Here is a 20,446-nt window from a genome sequence, read left to right as displayed (position 1 = left end):
CTTGTGGAAAGCAGGGATCCATATCTGGCTGCTCTGGGACAAAAACTTATACCTGTGTGACCGGCCCACTGGCTCAGGCAGTGGAGACAGGCACAGCACCCAGGAGGCGGGGACCAGCTCTTTCCTACCCCCAGGCACCAGTACCGCTCCCCTGCGACCCCGACATTGCTTCAGGGGCTCAGCAGCTCCAGAATAGAGCTTCTGGACACTAGAGGGTGCCACATACAAACATGAAACACCAAAGGAACCTTGTCCAGAGTAAAATTGTTAATACAACTCCCAAGAAAGATTTAAATGATATGGACCTCATGACTCTTCCTGAAAGGGAGTTCAAAATAAAAATCATCAACATCCTAATGGAGGTACGGAAAGACATCCAAGAACTCAGGAATTAATTCAGGTCAGAGATTCAATTGTTAAAGAACATGACAGAGGGTATAAAAAGCAAGTTGGATACGGTGGAAGAGACAATAAGTGAAATAGAAGCTAGAGAAGAGGAATACAAAGAAAGAGAAAAAAGGATCTCTAAGAATGAAAGAATATTGAGAGAACTGTGTGACCAATCCAAGCAGAACAATATTCTCATTATAGGGATACCAGAAGAAGAAGAGAGAGAGAAAGGGATAGAAAGCGTCTTTGAGGAGGTAGTTGCTGAAAACTTCCCCAATCTGGGGAAGGATATAGTCTGTCAGGCTATGGAGATCCACAGATCCCCCAACACAAGGGACCCAAGGAAGACAATAGCAATACATATAGTAATTAAAATGGGAAATATCAAGGATAAGGACAGACTATTCAAAGCAGCCAGAGGTAGAAATAAGATCACATACAAAGGAAAGCCCATCAGACTAACATCAGACTTCTCAGCAGAAACCTTACAGGCCAGAAGGGAGTGACATGATATATTAAATGTCATGAAGCAGAAGGGCCTGGAACCAAGATTACTTTATCTGGCAAGATTATCATTTAAATTTGAAGGAGGGATTAAACAATTTCCAGATAAGCAAAAGCTGAGAGAGTTTACCTTCCACAAACCATCTCTGCAGTCTATTTTGGAGGGACTGCTATAGATGGAAGTGTTCCTAGGGCTGGATAGCTGTCACCAGAGGTAGTAAAATCACTGTATGGAGGGTAGAGCAGCTGATTGCAAGGCAAATGCAAAATTAAATTGACTATCCCCAAAGTCAATCAAGGGATAGACAAAAAGTACAGAATTTGATACCTAATATATAAAGAATGAAGGAGGAAGAAAAAGTAGGAGAAATAGAAAAGAACCTTTAGATTGTGTTTGTAACAGCACATTAAGTGAGTTAAGTTAGACTCTTAGATAGTAAGGAAAGTAATCTAGAACCTTTGCTAACCATGAATCTAAAGTCTGAAATGGCAATAAGTACATACCTACCGATAATCACCCTAAATGTAAATGGACTGAGTGCACCAATCAAAAGACATAGAGTCAGTGAATGGATAAAATACAAGACCCATCTATATACTGCTTACAAGAGACTCACCTCAAACCCAAAGACATGCACAGACTAAAAGTCAAGGGATAGAAAAAGATATTTCATGCAAACAATAGGGAGAAAAAAGCAGGTGTTGCAATACTAGTATCAGACAAAATAGACTTCAAAACAAAGAAAGTAACAAGAGATAAAGAAGGACATTACATAATGATAAAGGGCTCAGTCCAACAAGAGGATATAACCATTATAAATATATATGCACCCAACACAGGAGCACCAGCATATGTGAAACAAATACTAACAGAACTAAAGGAGGAAATAGACTGCAATGCATTCATTTTAGGAGACTTCAACACACCATTCACTCCAAAGGACAGATCCACCAGACAGAAAGTAAGTAAGGACACAGAGGCACTGAACAACACACTAGAACAGATGGACCTAATAGATATCTATAGAACTCTATACCCAAAAGCAACAGGATACACATTGTTCTCAAATGCACATGGAAAATTCTCCAGAATAGACGACATACTGGGCCACAAAAAGAGCCTCAGTAAATTCAAAAAGATTGAAATCCTACCAACCAATGTTTCAGACCACAAAGGTATAAAATAAGAAATAAATTGTACCAAGAAAGCAAAAAGGCTCACAAACACATGGAGGCTTAAGAACATGCTTCTAAATAGTCAATGGATCAATGACCAAATTAAAATGGAGATCCAGCAATATATGGAAATAAATGACAACAACAACACAAAGCCCCAACTTCTGTGGGATGCAGCGAAAGCAGTCTTAAGAGGAAAGTATATAGCAATCCAGGCATATTTAAAGAAGGAACAACAAACCCAAATGAAGAGTCTAATGTCATAATTATCAAAAAGGAAAAAAGAAGAACAAATGAGGCCTAAAGTCAGGAGAAGGAGGGACATAATAAAGATCAGAGAAGAAATAAACAAAATTGAGAAGAATAAAACAATAGAAAAAATCAATAAAACCAAGAACTAGTTCTTTGAGAAAATAAACAAAATAGATAAGCCTCTAGCCAGACTTATTAAGAGGAAAAGAGAATCAACACACATCAACAGAATCAGAAATGAGAAAGGAAACATAATGACAGACCCAACAGAAATACAAAGCATTATTAGAGACTACTATGAAAACCTATATGCTAAGAAGCTGGAAAACCTAGAAGAAATGGACAACTTCGTAGAAAAATACAACCTTCCAAAACTGACCAAGGAAGAAACACAAAATCTAAACAAACCAATTACCAGCAAAGAAATTGAAGCGGTAATCAAAAAACTACCCAAGAACAAAACTCTGGGGCCGGACAGATTTACCTCGGAATTTTATCAGACATACAGAGAAGATATAATACCCATTCTCCTTAAAATTTTCCAAAAAATACAAGAGGAGGGAATACTCCCAAACTCATTCTATGAAGCCAACATCACCCTAATACCAAAACCAGGCAAAGACCCCACCGAAAAAGAAAATTACAGACCAATATCCCTGATGAACATAGATGCAAAAATACTCAATAAAATATTAGCAAACCAAATTCAAAAATATATCAAAAGGATCATACACCATGACCAAGTAAGATTCATCCCAGGGATACAAGGATGGTACAACATTTGAAAATCCATCAACATCATCCACCACATCAACAAAAAGAAAGACAAAAACCACATGACCATCTCCATAGATGCTGAAAAAGCATTTGACAAAATTCAACATCCATTCATGATAAAATCTCTCAGCAAAATGGGTATAGAGGTCAAGTACCTCAACATAATAAAGGCCACATACGATAAACCCACAGCCAACATCATACTGAACAGCGAGAAGCTGAAAGCTTTTCCTCTGACATCGGGAACAAGACAGGGATGCCCACTCTCCCACTGTTATTTAACATAGTACTGGAGGTCCTAGCCACAGCAATTAGACAAAACAAAGAAACACAAGGAATCCAGATTGGTAAAGAAGAAGTTAAACTGTCACTATTTGCAGATGACATGATATTGTACATAAAAAACCATAAAGACTCCACTCCAAAACTACTAGAACTGATATCAGAATACAGTAAAGTTGCAGGATACAAAACTAACACACAGAAATCTGTGGCTTTCCTATACACTAACAATGAGCCAATAGAAAGAGAAATCAGGAAAACAATTCCATTCACAATTGCATCAAAAAGAATAAAATACCTAGGAATAAACCTAACCAAAGAAGTGAAAGACCTATACCCTGAAAACTATAAGACACTCTTAGGAGAAATTAAAGAGGACACTAACAAATGGAAACTCATCCCATGCTCATGGCTAGGAAGAATTAATATTGTCAAAATGGCCATCCTGCCCAAAGCAATATACAGATTTGATGCAATCCCTATCAAATTACCAACAACATTCTTCAACGAACTGGAACAAATAGTTCAAAAATTCATATGGAAACAACAAAGACCCCAAATAGCCAAAGCAATCCTGAGAAAGAAGAATAAAGTGGCAGGGATCTCACTCCCCAACTTCAAGCTCTATTACAAAGCCATAGTAATCAAGACAATTTGGTACTGGCACAAGAACAGAGCCACAGACCAGTGGAACAGATTAGAGACTCCAGACATTAACCCAAACATATATGGTCAATTAATATTCGATAAAGGAGCCATGGACATACAATGGGGGAAATGACAGTCTCTTCAACAGATGGTGCTGGCAAAACTGGACAGCTACATGTAAGAGAATGAAACTGGATCACTGTCTAACCCCATACACAAAAGTAAATTCAAAATGGATCAAAGACCTGAATGTAAGTCATGAAACCATAAAACTCATAGGAAAAAAACACAGGCAAAAATCTCTTGGACATAAACATGAGTGACTTCTTCATGAATACATCTCCTCGGGCAAGGAAAACAAAAGCAAAAATGAACAAGTGGGGCTATATCAAGCTGAAAAGCTTCTGTACAGCAAAGGACACCATCAATAGAACAAAAGGTACCCTACAGTATGGGAGAATACATTCATAAATGACAGATCTGATAAAGGTTTGACATCCAAAATATATAAAGAGCTCACGCACCTCAACAAACAAAAAGCAAATAATCCAATTAAAAAATGGACAGAGGAGCTGAACAGACAGTTCGACAGTTCTCCAAAGAAATTCAGATGGCCAACAGACACATGAAAAAATGCTCCACATCACTAGTTATCAGAGAAATGCAAATTAAAACCACAATGAGATATCACCCCACACCAGTAAGGATGACTACCATCCAAAAGACAAACAACAGCATATGTTGGCAAGGTTGTGGAGAAAGGGGAACCCTCCTACACTGCTGGTGGGAATGTAAATTAGTTCAACCATTGTGGAAAGCAATATGGAGGTTCCTCAAAATGCTCAAAATAGACTTACCATTTTACCCAGGAATTCCAATTCTAGGAATATACCCTAAGGATGCAGCACTCCAGTTTGAAAAAGACAGATGCACCCCTATGTTTATCACAGCACTATTTACAATAGCCAAGAAATGGAAGCAACCTAAGTGTCCATTAGTAGATGAATGGATAAAGAAGACGTGGTACATATACACAATGGAATATTATTCAGCCATAAGAAGAAAACAAATCCTACCATTTGCAACAACATGGATGGAGCTAGAGGGTATTATGCTCAGTCAAATAAGCCAAGTGGAGAAAGACAAATACCAAATGATTTCACTCATCTGTGGAGTATAAAAACAAAAGAAAAACTGAAGGAACAAAACAGCAACAGAATCACAGAACCCAAGAATGGACTAACAGTAACCAAAGGGAAAGACTCTGGGGAGAATAGGAGGGTAGGGAAGGATAAGGGTGGGGAAGAAGAAAGGGGGTATTATGATTAGCATGTATAATGTGGGGGTGGGGGAAAGGGGATGGCTTTGCAACACGGAGAAGACAAGTAGTGATTCTACAATATCTTACTATGTTGTTGGACAGTGACTGTAATGGGGTTTGTGGGGGGGACTTGGGGTAGGGGAGAGCCTAGTAAACATAATGTTCTTCATGTAATTGTAGATTAATGATAACAAAATAAATTCAACCCTAGATGGATTTGTGGAGAGAGGCTTCTGCAGCTTCTCCTACCGTGGCTTAAGGGCTGGTCCTTCCTGCAGGAGGGCAGGGAGGTCACTAAGCACATCTAAAGGATCCAGAGAGATTGCAGAGTCAACATCCTCAGGGACATCCAGCGAGCCCTAACTCACTTCTAGTATCCCTCGTTTTCCCCAGTAGGCCTCTGACCTTCACATAACAGATCTGCCTCGGCTATGTGTTCAAACATCTCTACAACTCCCACAATTAGCTCTTCTCCCTGCCATTTAATATAGCTGCCCTCTAAATTGGTCAAAACCACCCAAGCTCTCTAGTTTTCACAGTTAGTAGTGAATGAACCATTTATCAATGGCAAACAACCTTGCATTATCCTTCTGTAGAGTCTCGTTTCAATATAGCAGTAGCCTTCCAACTCTACTGTCTTTATAGGCATGGTTGCTCTGTTTTGATCACCTGCTTTGACCACACCTAACCCACCTAGGCAATCTATATCTTTAGTAAAATGTTTGAGATGTTTGGAGCTGGCTGGAAAAACTGATTCAGTCCAGCCTAGTTTCCAACTCATCAAATGGCCCAAAGCAGGGCCTGCTTCACAGGCATGTGGCCAGTGCAGAGCCTGTACTCAGAAGCACTCTGCTATTGTTGTTCTGAGTTTTTCAATAATTTCATATTTTGCATTTTGTAAGTGAAGTCCAGTGGGAGAATAGAACATACACATGAGAAGAAAGGATACAAGCAAAATGGATGTCTCTTCTGTTCCTTACTTCCCAATTCACATATAGTGTTTATGATGTTCATGAACACAGGATTCCAGTAGACCCACAATAAGTGAAAGTTCAGAGGACTCAAATCAAGTACAAAGTGGGTTATGTATACAAATGGGTAAGCAAGGACACTAGTAGCTCCAAGGGACTATGCTTTCTGTTCAAACTAGAATTGCTTCAAATGCAGAAAGAAAACAATGGTGTTATAAGAAACATGAACCACCAAGGAACTTTATCATATCTTTTCTTATTCATATTAGATCCCCTATTAGTGGACTACTTTATAATGAAAATTATGACATAGAAGAAAAGGAAAATGCAGGACAACCTACATTTCCTTTTCCTTTTCATCCCTCTTTATTCATCAGCAAGCCTGGGGTAGGAAGTGTGATAAAATGTGCATATATCAAGAAGTAAAATAGAAACAGTTGAGTTTCTTTTTTGCAGTTTCTGTTGTTCCAGTAAGAAAAAAGAAAATTCAGATACAAGCAATAAAAAAAGCATAGTGTAATTTTGGTGATTCCACAAACAAAGTAAATACTTTTACATTGGCATCTAGACTAGATATCACACAATATAAATATGACTGGCAAAATTCATGCTAATAATTCAAACCCTTAATTTTTCTTTACTTAGAACAGCATAAAATGGCAAATTAAAAATATCATGACAAGAGAGAGACCATGGAAAAAAGAAAGAGCCTTTATACTTTAAAGAATATCTTTAATTTCTTTCTACTTTGAACAAGAAGCCCACATTTTCATTTTGTACTGAGCTCTGCAAATTATGTAGCTGGCCCGGGCTACAAGCTAGCTATATGACTTCTTCTCATCTCATTCATTTATTATTGAATGATTAAGTGAAAAACACATTTTAGCTACAGGTGCTCAAATGATAACAGTGTGTGGTACCATGCCTCAAAATGAGGAAGCTGAGGTAGAGGCTCCTTTGTGGAAAGGAAGTCCATCATGGTAAATCAAAATACAAAGGCCAGAGTCAGCATGCCTAAATTCAAATTCTGACCTGCTACTTTTCTGATGGCGCATTTTACTTAATCTCTCCATGCCTCATTTTTTTCATCTGTAAAATGGGATTGTGATCATAACAATGTCTACTATATAAAGTGAACTAGTATATGTAAAACACTTAGAAGAGTGTCTGGCAAAGAGTTGGTACTATATAAATATTAGCCTTTAATGTTATTTCACAAAATACAAATAGCCTAGCCTTAAACCTATACATTATAAATTACTTTATTATAAATTAACATTATTTTTAAAATTATACATGACAACTTCCTTATTTGCCTTCCCTAAACACTACTTAAACATACATGGATATGATATAAGATTTTCATAGGTATGCAGGCATCTATCATGATTACTCCCCAAATGAGCATTTTCTGGTTATCTCAAGCTTATGATTAACATGCTTAGATACTGTTGCAGGTAATCAGCCCAAGATAGCCAGATTTCATTATTGTTGCATTGTGTCGGAGCTACAATTACTTGGGAATGAGGAGAAATTTATAAAATTTTATTTCCTAATTATATGTTTATTTGATAATTTACTAACCACATATTTTTTAAAAAGCTCAAAACAAAGCTAGTTGAAATAAAATTGCCTTAATGTAGCCTAGAGACTCACCAATGTTTGGATGTTCCAGGACACACAGATCATACATTATATTGATGTAATACAACTTGGAAGGTTTAATACTACAGAGAATAGAGACTGAACTTAGATAGAACTGGGAAGTAATGTTTGTAATTATAAAGACCTAAGTTCTCATTTCTCTAAAAAGCTATAAAACTCTTCCATGTTCCAAATCCCTTTGGAAGTATGTGAATGTAAGAAGAAAATGAGTGCCCAGCCTTAATAATTAAAAATACCACAGCAACGTTTATCTTTTAAGAGAGACTTGCATACTGGGAAAAGAAAGATTCCAACCTGTTTCTAAGTAAAATAATCTTCAATTTAACAATTACTCACAAAATTATTTTATTAGAAAACAAAATCATACATTTTCCCTTATAGGTTAATTCCATTCTGTAAAATGTCCTGGGCATTTTGATTCTTTCACTCCTGTTCTTATCTTTATTTCTTTGTGGTTTTTCTCCTCTCCTAACATACAAGCTATCCAAGGGCAAGTATTTTCTCATAAGTGTTTATATCCTTCCAAAGTGACTAAAGAGTGTCATATATGCAATAAAAATCTCGCTTCATTAATTGTCACTGGATAAGTGAATCTTAGTAGGATTGTCTAATAAGGATTATTAAAAAATAATAGAATTGAAAGGAGTAAATAAAGGAATTGTAGATTTTACACTGTTGTTCTGTAACATAAAAGTTTTGCAGTTATTAAAGCTCTGTAAGATGAATATTATACAACAAAACACTTAGAGACAGTATAGCCATAGTAAGCCTAATTTACATACTCAGGGCTATTTTTCTCCTCAGAAGTTTTTGGAATCAAAGTGGGTTAAACTACTTATTCTAACAATCAAATAAATTTAGAATTCAAAGAGTTCTCAAAATTTATCTAGCTCATACTCTTCATTTTCACATGACATACTGAGGCCCAAGGGAGATCTATCATTTGCCCAAGGGCATTCAACTCTATGTATGTGGTGGACCTAAACCGAACATGTCTTCTTAACTCTGTACCCAGTTTTTATAACTCTGTAACATCATCTTTATCCAACTTACAGGGAATTTCTATGACCCAGAGATAATCAGGAGCAATGTTTAGTTATTAGATCCTTCTAAAATGAGTCACAGGGGGAACAATGCACTAATTCAGAAACTCAAGAAGAATCAGGGCTTCTGGACACTTTCCAGACTGTTAGAAATTATGTGAAATCCCAGTGCACCTATATAAACCTTTATTCTACTTTTCACAATTTTGAGGGATACAAGAGTATCTACAGCAGACCAGTTCTGGACCTCTGACGTAATGATTGAATTGCTCTTGTTTGGAACACCTTATCAAGGTTTCAGAGGTTTCTTTTTGAAGAAATTCCCTATCTCCAAGAGTCACTGCAATTCTCCAGGGTTGGGAGTTGTGGGCTGGGGACACAGCGAGGCTTTGCATGCTAAGGTTACTGAGGTTAATGGTGTCAGGTTAAATTATTGCCATATATTTTTTCTCTTTTCTCACTGACTTCCTTTCTTATGGCAGTAAAACATACAGTGCAAATACTTAAAAAAATACAGAAAGGCAGATATTTCACAAGGAAATGACTTTAAGCTTATTCCTCTAGGGCTGGTAGAGGATCTGTCAGAAGTGGAGGGAGTATCCTCTCCTAAATTATAAGATCAAAAATAACAAGAAGGGCCAAATCGGGGCTCGGCTAAGAATTCAGGATTTATTCTTTCTTATGGATATGATTACATTGTTGCAGAAAACAGGCACACATAGGTTCAAAAATACATGGAGAAAGTATAAAGGCCCACATGTTTCAGTGTACAGTGGGGCTGAAACTATAATCGTGCAAAATTGGCCTTTAGAATCCTAATCCATTTTATAAAAAAAAAAGAACCTTAGAGGACATGTCAAACAGATGAGAGATTAAGAAACTGAGGCTCATGACAGTTAAGAGACCTTCCAAAGGTCACACAACTGTCAGAGACAAATCAAAGTCAGCCCTCAGTGTGTATTTCATATTTGCAATCACCTGCTTAATATTGCCATGAAACAGAAGTTCAACCCCTAAATTTTCAAAATGTAAACTGCTTGAATCTATGACTGGAGAATTTTGAGACATGTCAAAGACTCAGAGAAACTAGGGGAAAAGGGATTACATATTTTCCTTTTGTCATTATTCAATAACCTCTCTGTTCCTCCATGGCCACTGCTTTTGGCTAGGTATGAGCTGTGGAAACATTTTTCCTGGATTCATCTATTCCCTGGAAAGGAAACTCAATCTGGCTTAAGAGAAAAAGTTCCTCTCCAAGTAATGATAAATTGTCTAAATTGAAAGCTCACACCATAAACAAATTTGAACAGTACAGACATCTTACAAAATTAAATTTCCATCTAGTGAATTTAAATAATGTTTTGAGGAAAAAAAAGAGGAAAATATTTTAAGTCCTGCTTCATATGACTCCCACAGTACTATTTTTAAGGACCATTTCCTAGTAACTGAAAACACAAACAATTGTATTACTTTTTTCTTTATTTCTATATGTTCTATTTTTAGTAAAATACTTAATGTGCTTTGAATGTAACCACCAGTAGTACTGTTTTTGCAGTTAAACAAAAAGGCCTGCAAATTTTGATAGTCACGCAGTTTTACTAAAACTAAACATCAATTGAACATCTTTGAATGTGTTAAGAAATTTAACAACACAAAATGTTCCATGTGCATTCCTACTTTTCCTTCATACTTCACTGGAACTAAATTTCATATTTTCATACAATCTATACAATCAGGTTCTTTGTATTTTAAATTCACCAGAACATTAAGTCTATAATACTTCTATTATATAGTAGAAACTAAGATGTAGTCAAATTAATAGTCAAAAAACTCAAGAACAACAACAAAAAAAACTCAAGAACAGTTTTTTTAATTAAAAAATTCCATGATTTTTTACATAACTATAACCAGGCTCCAAACTACATTTCTACTTTTATCTCTCCCTATGCTTCATCCCACCCCAGGTCTAGAAACTGTAAGGTGGTGTTCCCTTATCTGTATCTCATGCTTTCCTCCCCTCTTGCCCAGCTGATACACGCCTTCCCTTCATAACCACACACCTAAGTCCTCCCCAGCCTTCAAGAGTCAGATCAGGTGTTTTCTGAGAACCCTAGGATTTCCTAGTTTCCCTGATCAGGAGGAATCTCATCTGCCTGTGAGCTCTTGGAGCCCTTCTTCTTCCGGCTGTATCCATCACCTTTCACTTACTAACATCGATCTTTAGGGAACAATTTACAGATGGTCCATAAGTGATGATGGCTCAATCTACAATTTTTTCACCTACACTGGTGGGAAAGCAGTAAGCATTCAGTAGAAACCATACTTGGAATTTTGAATGTTGATCTTCTCTGGAGCCAACAATGAGCAGTACTGTCCTCCCATGTGGTGCCAGGCAGCTCCCAGTCAGCCATGCAGTCAGGAGGGTGAACCACGCATACACTTACAACCATCCTGTACCCATACAACCATTCTGCTTTTCCCTTTTGGGATATCATTCAGTAAGTTACACAATAGTCAATTTTTTATTATAAAACAGGCTTTGTTAGATGATCTTGTGCAACAGTAGCCTAATGTAGGTGTTCTTAGCATGTTTAAGGTAGAATAAGCTAAGCTATGTTTGGCAGGTTAATAATGCATTTTTAACTTAATGATTTTTTCAACTTATAATCAATAGATTTATTGGGGCATAATTCCAGCATAAGTCAAGGAAGATCTGTATAATGGTGGTTAAGATTGAAAACTCTGAAATCAGTCATACAACCTGGGTTCAAATCTTATCAATCTGTTGACTAACTGGGAATCTTGAGCATGCCGTTTAACTTCTCTCAGCTCCAGTTTCATTATTCATAAAATGGAGATAACTACAGTACCTATCTCATAGAGTTGTTACAATAATCTGAGATACATATCTATCACCTTATACATATAAAACATATATATATATAATGATTTGAAAGGTGCCCAATACCTAGTAAGTGATCAATAAACATAAGCCACTACTAATATTCTAAATTTAATATTATTGTTATTTGTAGTAGATTAGAGTTTTCACTAACTGGGGAGGCTATAACATTGCCTTATCATTCTAAATCTTTTCCCCTTATCTGCATTAAAATAGCATTGCAGTGGACCATTGAACAACATGGGTTTAAACTGCATGGATCTACTTATACATGGATTTTTTTCAATAAATATATTGTAAAATGTTTCTTGAGATTTGAGACAATTTGATAAAACATTTCTCCAGCTTACTTTATTATAAGAATAGTGTATAATACATATAACATATAAAATATGTGTTAATCAACCATTTGTATTATTTGTAAGGCTTCCAGGAAACAGTAGGCTACTAGTAAAATTTTGGGGGAATCAAGCTATACATGAATTTTTTAATGTGTAGGGGTCAGCATCCTCTAACTTCTCTGTTGCTCAAGGGTCAACTGCAATATCATATTAGTTATCTATTGCTGCATAACAAATTACTCCAAAACTTAGTGGCTTTAAAAATATTTATGATTGCATAATTCTATGGGATCTGGATACCGCTTACCAGGGTCCTCTGGCTCAGGCTCTGTTACAAGGCTGCAGAGTGTTCACTGGAGACACAATCATGACAAGGATTAACTAGAGAAGTCTGCTTATAAATTCATGCTCTGGTTGCTGCTAGGATTTTAGTCCCTCACAAGCTGTTGGACTGAGGGTCTTGGCTTCTTCTCATCTATTGGCCAGAAGTTGCCTTCAGTTCCTTGACATGTTGGTCTCTGCATAGAGCAATATGCCACACTGCAGCTTGCTCCATCAACATAAGCTAATAAAAGGGAAATAGAGTGTGAGCAAGAGAGAAGTCACAAATTCTGTAACTTCATCCCAGAAATAATATCCTATTACTATTGTCTTACTCCATTCACTGGGAGAGTCACCAGATCCAGCCCACACTAAAGGAACAAGATTACACAAGGGTATGAATAGCACATGGTTGGGAATCTTTGAGGATCATCTTTTGGCTGCCTACAACACCTTATAAAGTTACTGTGGAAATTAAATGGGACTGATGTACATGAAATTCATTGCAAAGTGCTTAGCCCCCATAGCAGATATTCAGCCACTGTGAATTTATTCTCCTCTCCTTACTAAAATAAAAGTCCTTGAAAATAAGGATATTGATCAGTGAGCCCTGCAGTAGCTCAGCCTTCTGTTAAGCAGATATGGCTCTCACCAACCACTGGAGGAATAAATGATGACAGTGACACAACTGTTCACAATTTAGTTAATATTGTCTTCATTTTCAGAAAGTACACCTATGTACCTTTCAGCAGTGATTCATTTATAGTACAAGAGTGTGGCAGGCAGAATAATGGTATCCCCCACAAAGATTCTCTTACCTGAACCCCCAGAACCTGTGAATACATTACGTGGTAAAAGGGACTTTGCAAACGTAAATAAGTTAAGGATTTTGAGCTGAGAGTGGTGTAGATTATCCAGGTGGGCCTAACCATATCACAGTAATCCTTAAAAGCAGAGACTACTTCCCCGTCTGTGGTCAAGGAAAGTGATATGACTGCAGATGATTCAAGAGATACAATCCTGCTGGTTTTGAAGATGGAGGAAGGAGGCCATGATTCAAGGGATGTGGACTCCTCTAGCTGAGGAAGTCAAGAAAATGGATTCTACCCTAGAGTCTCCAGAAAGTAATGCAGCCTTGCTGACAACTTGATCCGAGCCTGGTCAGATCAGTGTTGTGCTTCTGACCTACAGGACCATAACATAATGAATTTATGTCATTTTAAGCCATAAGTTTGTAGTCCTTTGTTATATTATAGCAAATAATAGAAAAATAAGAAGAAGAAAATGTAGAAGAGAGAGCTCATACACAAGTACTCTCTAAATGTTTAATAAATACATACGGTCATTCTGTAATGTAAGATATTAAAAAGCATTGAGAGTTAAAAAATCTCTAGTTAACTATCACAATTATAAAACTCAGGGCTATTTTTTATAACTGTATTATAAGGACATTAGCTATCATCAAAAGCAATGAGAACATAAACTACTGTATTTTTACTTAACATTTATTGAATATTTACTATGTGGTAGACACTATTATAGATACTTTATAAACATTAACTCATTTTTATCTATACGCCCTAAGAGATAGTATTATCATCCCTGTTTTACAAAGAACAGACACTGGGTTCATTAGCATGCCCAAGAGTACGTAGGTAGTAAGTGGCAGAACCAGAATATGAAACCAGGCACTCTGGATCCAGTCTATACTTTTAATCACCACAAAAAATTTTTAATTTTCACTAAAATCATAACCTTACATATTCCCAGTAAGTTCCTTTAGAAATATCTTTAGACTTAAGCAAAATTTTTTTAAATGTATGTATGGTGGGTTATTTTTCCCTATTTATTCATTTAACAATTACTAAATACATCCTATGTCTAGGGCAGAGAGGAAAAGAAAAATAAAACAAGCCTCCCCTTAAAGAGTTCACAGTTTAGTAACAAAAGAGAGCCATGTAAATAGATAATGACAAAATAATATAATAAATTCATTCAACCACAACCATCTCTAATTCCCTATCAATGAGTCCATGAATTAGAAGGAAAGACAAGTGCTTGAATAAACAATTGTGATGCTTTAAATACTCCAGCAGAAGCACCTAACTGCTGTTAAGAGAATTAGGAAAAGGAGCATCTGCAGTAACTGGAGTGGGGAGAAGACAATGAGGATTTTGAAGGCAGGTAACAGAGTTCAATGTGCGAAGTTTCATCCTCGACAACATTCTGGTGAGCTGGGAGGAGAGTAAGACTTAAGGGTGGTAAGGCTGGAGGCCACAAATTTGTTAGGAAATGACTAAAAGTGCAGAGATGGTGAGTTTGAATAAAGGCAATGACAGCAAAGATTATTAGAAGAGATGATGAGATCTGGAGTGGTATTAGAAGGGATTATGGCCTTCTAATAATAGAAAGGTCCCAGAATATGCCATGGGCCTCTCTAAGGAATAATAATAGCAAAAGAGAATAGCCCAAAGTTAGAAATGATGGCTGTGTAAATACCAGGCAGAGGAATGGCAAAAGGGAGCTTTCCCAGTGCCCTTCTAAGGAATTCACACATTAGCCTGGGGCAACTAGAATCTGGACAAAGCGTTTAAAGTGTACAGACAACACTAACTGTATGAAGAATAACTTTTGTAACACTGGTAGAAAGAAGAAGGCTAGACTGAAGTGGTGAGAAATCAGAGGCTGAGAAAGGACATAGCATTGTAGGTGTATTAAAAGGAAAAGTTTAGTTTTCACTTTTTATTTCATAAAGAGACTGAATTTTCCTAAAGCAAGTATTTCTTTTTATAATAAAATACTACTTCTAAAAGTTGAATTATCATGAAGAATTTTGGCCTGCGATAGCTTACTCTGTGGAAGCACTGTTTTAAGTACTTTACATATATGGCCTCATTTCATCCTCAAGTGTTACTATTAATTTGATTTATTGTTAACTGATACCCAGAAAGGTTAAGTAACTTGTGCAGGGTCATCCAGTAACTGATAAAGGTAGAATTTGAATCCAGGCATTGAGATGCCAGATTCTGAATTCATAGTCACTATATCACTAAAGAATGTTTAGTTAATCCAGACATTCAGAAACTATTTTTATTATGTTGTGCTTCAGAGTACACAGAGGCTCTGGAACCAGACTATGTCAGTTCAAATCCTCACTCCACCATTTGACAGTTATGAGAAGTCAGGCAAGTAACTTCTCCACTCTGTACCTGTTTCCTTATCTGTAAGTGGATATAATAATAGTGCATTTCTGAAGACTTAATGACTAAATGCAGAAAAAGGATTTAGAATGGTGCCCAGAACATACTACACATTCAAAAAGATTTACCCACTTTTATTAACATTATTCTGTCCTAAACTACTGAGAATTATCAGTAAGAAATGCTAGATATACTGCAAGGCCCCAATTAAGGTCTGTGGTAGGCAGAATAATGGCCCCTAATAATGTCCATGCCCTAAACCCTGAAATCTGTGTGTATGTTACCTCACCATGGCAACAGAGACTTGGCAGATGTGACCCAGGTTAGGTTATGGACCATGAGATGGAGAAATTACCCTAGATTCATCATCCAGGTAGACCCAACCTGATCATATTCTAAAAAAAAAAAACACTGCAATTATAAAGATGAAATAACAGAACAAAAGGTAAGAGATATGAAAAAGATTGAAAAAGATGAGAGGACCTCATCCCACTATTGCTGGCTTTGAAGATGGAGAAAGAAGGGCACCACCCAAGGAACATGGATGGCTTCTAGAGGCCAGAATAATCCCTCTGCTGACAGCTGGAAGGAGCCAGGGACCTCAGTACTACCACAGCAAGGAACTGAATTCTGCCAACACCCTGAATGCACAAAAAGCCAGATTCTTCCCTAGACCCTGGAGGAAGGAACACAGACCTGTAGACACCTTGATTCTAGCCCACTCAGACCCAGGTTGGTCTTCTGACTACAGAACTTTAAGACAATACAACTGGTGTTTTGAGCCACTTTGTAGTACTTTGTTACAGCAGCAGTAGAAACTAACATAAGATCTATGTTTAATTTTTTTCCTAAAAGACTAAAACATATTGATGTAAGAACTATGTAATATGCTAAAATAAATTTAACTTTTTAAAGTCAGCAATTTTAAATTATGTTAGGGGCATAAATCAATGTCTCCTTTACATTTTTATTATTAAACTCCTTGGAACCTGAAAGTTGCTGAAAGGCTAAAAAGTGGTTATAGATAAGAGGCCAATACAATTTTTTAAATCTTTTCTTTATATTTAAGAAAAGAAAAGGTAAAGAAATACTCCAATTTAATTTTTTTCTTAAGTTCTTATAATTAATAGATGAATTAAAAATATACTTTTTTTTACTAATGTATTTTAAACCCCAAATCAGGTCCTAAAGCAATTTTCTGTTAACATGTTGGAAAGAATGTATATATTTTAGGTTTAAAACTATTAATGCGTTAAATTTACAGAGGTAAAAAGGCAAAATACACTATGCCTTAGTTATTATCTACTATTTCATTGTCTCTGAATTGACATTCATTAGATCCAAGAGAGGAAAGGTCTGTCTGGGTGTTCACCTTCATACCAATACTGCCTAGCAATACTCCTGGCCCCCAGCAGGCTTTTGTTAAATAAATGAATGAAAAATTAATATATATTTTTTAAGCAAATATAAAAAAAAAAACTGGAAACAAAGCTTCCCTGAAACCTCAGCTTAACTAGCTCACTATAAAACTAAAGATGTATAGTAGGAGCTAAGTGATAAAACCCAAAACTTATTTTAAACATTTTCAACAGAAATCTTAATGTCCTATATGTTTTGCATTCTTAATCAGATTCATTAGACATAATTCAAATATCTTGATAGCCTGGTACATTTACTACTATCAACAAATATTGTGAGGTTCATGTGACATACATAAGGATCCATGAATTAGGACTTGCCTTCTGAAAATATCCTTCATGTTAGTCTTTTTTTCCTACTTTCATCAAAATTAAATGAAGCACAGTACATGTGTAGGCCTACCTGAGAAGTGCAACACGGTTGCTTTGCTTCACAACTGCTAAATATAAGACCTGGTTTTCCTCTTAGAAGACAACACAGGCAAACATCTCCTGAATATAAGCATGAGCAACTTCTTCCTGAACCCATCTCCTCGAGAAAGGGAAACAAAAGCAAAAATGAACTCATAGGACTTCATCAAACTAAAAAGTTTTTGTAGGGCAAAGGACATCATAAACAAAACAAAAAGGCATCCTACAGTATGGGAGAATATATTTGTCAATGACATATCCGACAAGGGATTAACATCCAAAATATATAAAGAATTTACACATCTCAACACCCAAAAAACAAATAACCTGATTAACAAATGGGCAGAGGATATGACGAGACAGTTCTCCAAAGGAGAAATTCAGATGGCCAACAGACACATGAAAAGAGGCTCCACATCACTAATCATCAGGGAAATGCAAATTAAAACCACAATGAGATATCACCTCATACCAATAAGGATGGCCAGCACCCAAAAGACTAAGAACAACAAATGCTGGGAAGGATGCGGAGAAAGGGGAACCCTCCTACACTGCTGGGGGTAATGTAAGCTAGTTCAACCATTGTGGAAAGCAATACGGAGGTTCCTCAAAAAACTAAAAATAGAAATACCATTTGACCCAGTAATCCACTCCTTGGAATATACCCAAAGAATACAACTTCTCAGATTCAAAAAGACATATGCACCCCTATGTTTATCGCAGCACTTTTTACAATAGCCAAGACATGGAAGCAACCTAAGTGTACATCTGTAGCTGAATGGATAAAGAAGATGTGGTACATACACACAAAGGAATACTATTCAGCCATAAGAAAGAAACAAATCCTACCATTTGCAACAACATGGATGGAGCTGGAGGACATTATGCTCAGTGAAATAAGCCAGGTAGAGAAAGACAAATGCCAAATGATTTCCCTCATTTGTGGAGTATAACAGTGAAGCAAAACTGAAGGAACAAAATGGCAGCCAACTCAGAGACTCCAAGAATGAACTAGTGGTTACCAAAGGGGAGGGGTGTGGGAGGGCAGGTGGGGAGGTAGGGAGAAGGGGATTGAGGGGTATTATGTTTAGTACACATGGTGTGGGGGATCACAGGGAGAACACTGTATCACAGAGAAGGCACATAGTGGATCTCTGGCAACTTGCTGCCCTGATGGACAGTGGCTGCATTGGGGTATGGGTGGGGACTTGATAATATGGGCAAATGTAGTAACCACATTGTTTTTTCATGTGAAACCTTCAAAAGAGTGTATATCAATCAAACCGTAATAAAAAAATTAAAAATAAATAAAGAAAAGAAAAAAAGAAAAAAAATAATAAATAAAAGACCTGGTTATCTTCAAAGAGATTTTCTTATCCTCTAGAGCAGCACTATCCAACATAAATAAAACACCAGCCACATACGTAATTTTAAATTCTCCAAAACATTTTCATTTCAACATGTAACCAATATATAATGAAATAGTTTATATTCTTTTCTTTCCACACTGTATCTTAGAAATACAGTGTACATTTTACACTTGGAGACGACCTGAATTCCACCTTCCTACATTTCAGATGGCTAGTGGCTGTTACCATGCTGGTCAACTTCGGCCCTAAAAAACTTCCCATCCTGGGAACTACATACCCTATCAACTTGTAGTTCCTATTCTGTCCCATTGGTACTGTTAGTTCACTGTGATGGGAAGGGCTTTCTTTAGCTAATTTATGAAATCACCATCATGCTCCTCTTTTTTTCCAAGATTCCTCAATGCCTGGAAGACAACAAAATCTTAGTTGTAAGAGATGTTGAATTGCACATCTATAATGTAGACACGAATTTGAGCAGTATTAGAATTCATTAATGAATGTTCTTTTATCTTGTCCATAATGTTTCATATCCTGAATATCAACACTTGCACGGGATAATTAAAAAAAAAAATTCTTGTAACACAGCTTCTACATGCTAAGTTCTCCATTCTTTACAATACAGCTGTTGTAGGACTGAACGCTCCTGGCAGAAGGCGGTTAATCAAGCACTTAAACGTAAGACCTACTATGTGCGGGAACTTACCCACCTGACCTCAAACCTTAGAGCAAACGCCAACAGGCATTGGCAGCTACGCTACTGAATGTGAAAGCGATTCTCCATGCCGGCTACATGTGAAATGCCGGGTGAACGCTCAGAAAATACCTTCCTCGGGGCCCGCGTTCTAGAAATCTTGACTCTGTTCCAGGGGAGGACGACCAGGCTTTCCGAACTCTTAACTGCTCCGGGTAATTCATTTTCACCCTATGGCCAGTGCTCACTGCCCCAGTAGTGTGAGCGCGTCCAACCCGTCCGACAGGCCTCTCGGGCCGCGGCTTTGCAGGGCTTTGCAGAGCTTTGTAGTGCGGACGGCTGCCTAGGCGGCACGACCTGCCTTCCTCAGCCTAAAGAGATCAAGAGCCACCCACCCCAGCAGCTACGCGCCACCAGACGCCCCAGCCCCGATGCTGCCGCCCCACCCTTGGCTGCCCTTCCTACAGGGCCATTCTGCGGAGGGCCCTCCCCACCCAAGGCCGGCGAGGAGCCCCGAGGTGCGCAGGCGCCCCGCCGCCAGTCGGCGGCGCTTGTTTGGCGGCCAGCTGCGGCTCCCGAGGGAGGGAAAGCCCTGCCCTCGGAGTGCTCCGGTTTTCCCGCGACCCCATGACACCTAGGTCTCTTCACGCACGGCCCCCGACCCTAGGCTGACGAGTTCGCGACCCTCCTGCCAATCAGATACGGTTTTCCTCGGAACAGCCAGCCGACCAATCACCGCGCGCGGGCGTCCTCTTCGGCTCTT

At 37.6% G+C, this 20,446-nt stretch overlaps 1 long non-coding RNA gene across 3 annotated transcripts; it reads right to left on the bottom strand.

Moving 5' to 3' along the window:
- Positions 1–5,605: 5,605 nt before the first annotated feature.
- Positions 5,606–20,334, bottom strand: LOC140847943 (uncharacterized). Of its 3 annotated transcripts, XR_012128273.1 has the most exons (4): positions 19,816–20,334; positions 19,270–19,396; positions 17,615–17,740; positions 5,606–12,837 (listed from the first exon to the last, which is right to left on the bottom strand). It is a non-coding gene; the product is annotated as an uncharacterized lncRNA (long non-coding RNA). The 3 variants fall into 3 exon arrangements; XR_012128272.1 differs by having other exon boundaries at positions 17,615–17,743; positions 19,270–20,334; XR_012128271.1 differs by having other exon boundaries at positions 19,270–20,334.
- Positions 20,335–20,446: the final 112 nt, after the last annotated feature.

Source organism: Manis javanica, chromosome 2 (assembly GCF_040802235.1).
Source record: "Manis javanica isolate MJ-LG chromosome 2, MJ_LKY, whole genome shotgun sequence".
In the NCBI taxonomy this organism is placed as follows: Eukaryota; Metazoa; Chordata; class Mammalia; order Pholidota; family Manidae; genus Manis; species Manis javanica.
Note: the sequence above shows the minus strand (reverse complement) of the source record. Positions and strands in the feature narration are given on the sequence as shown.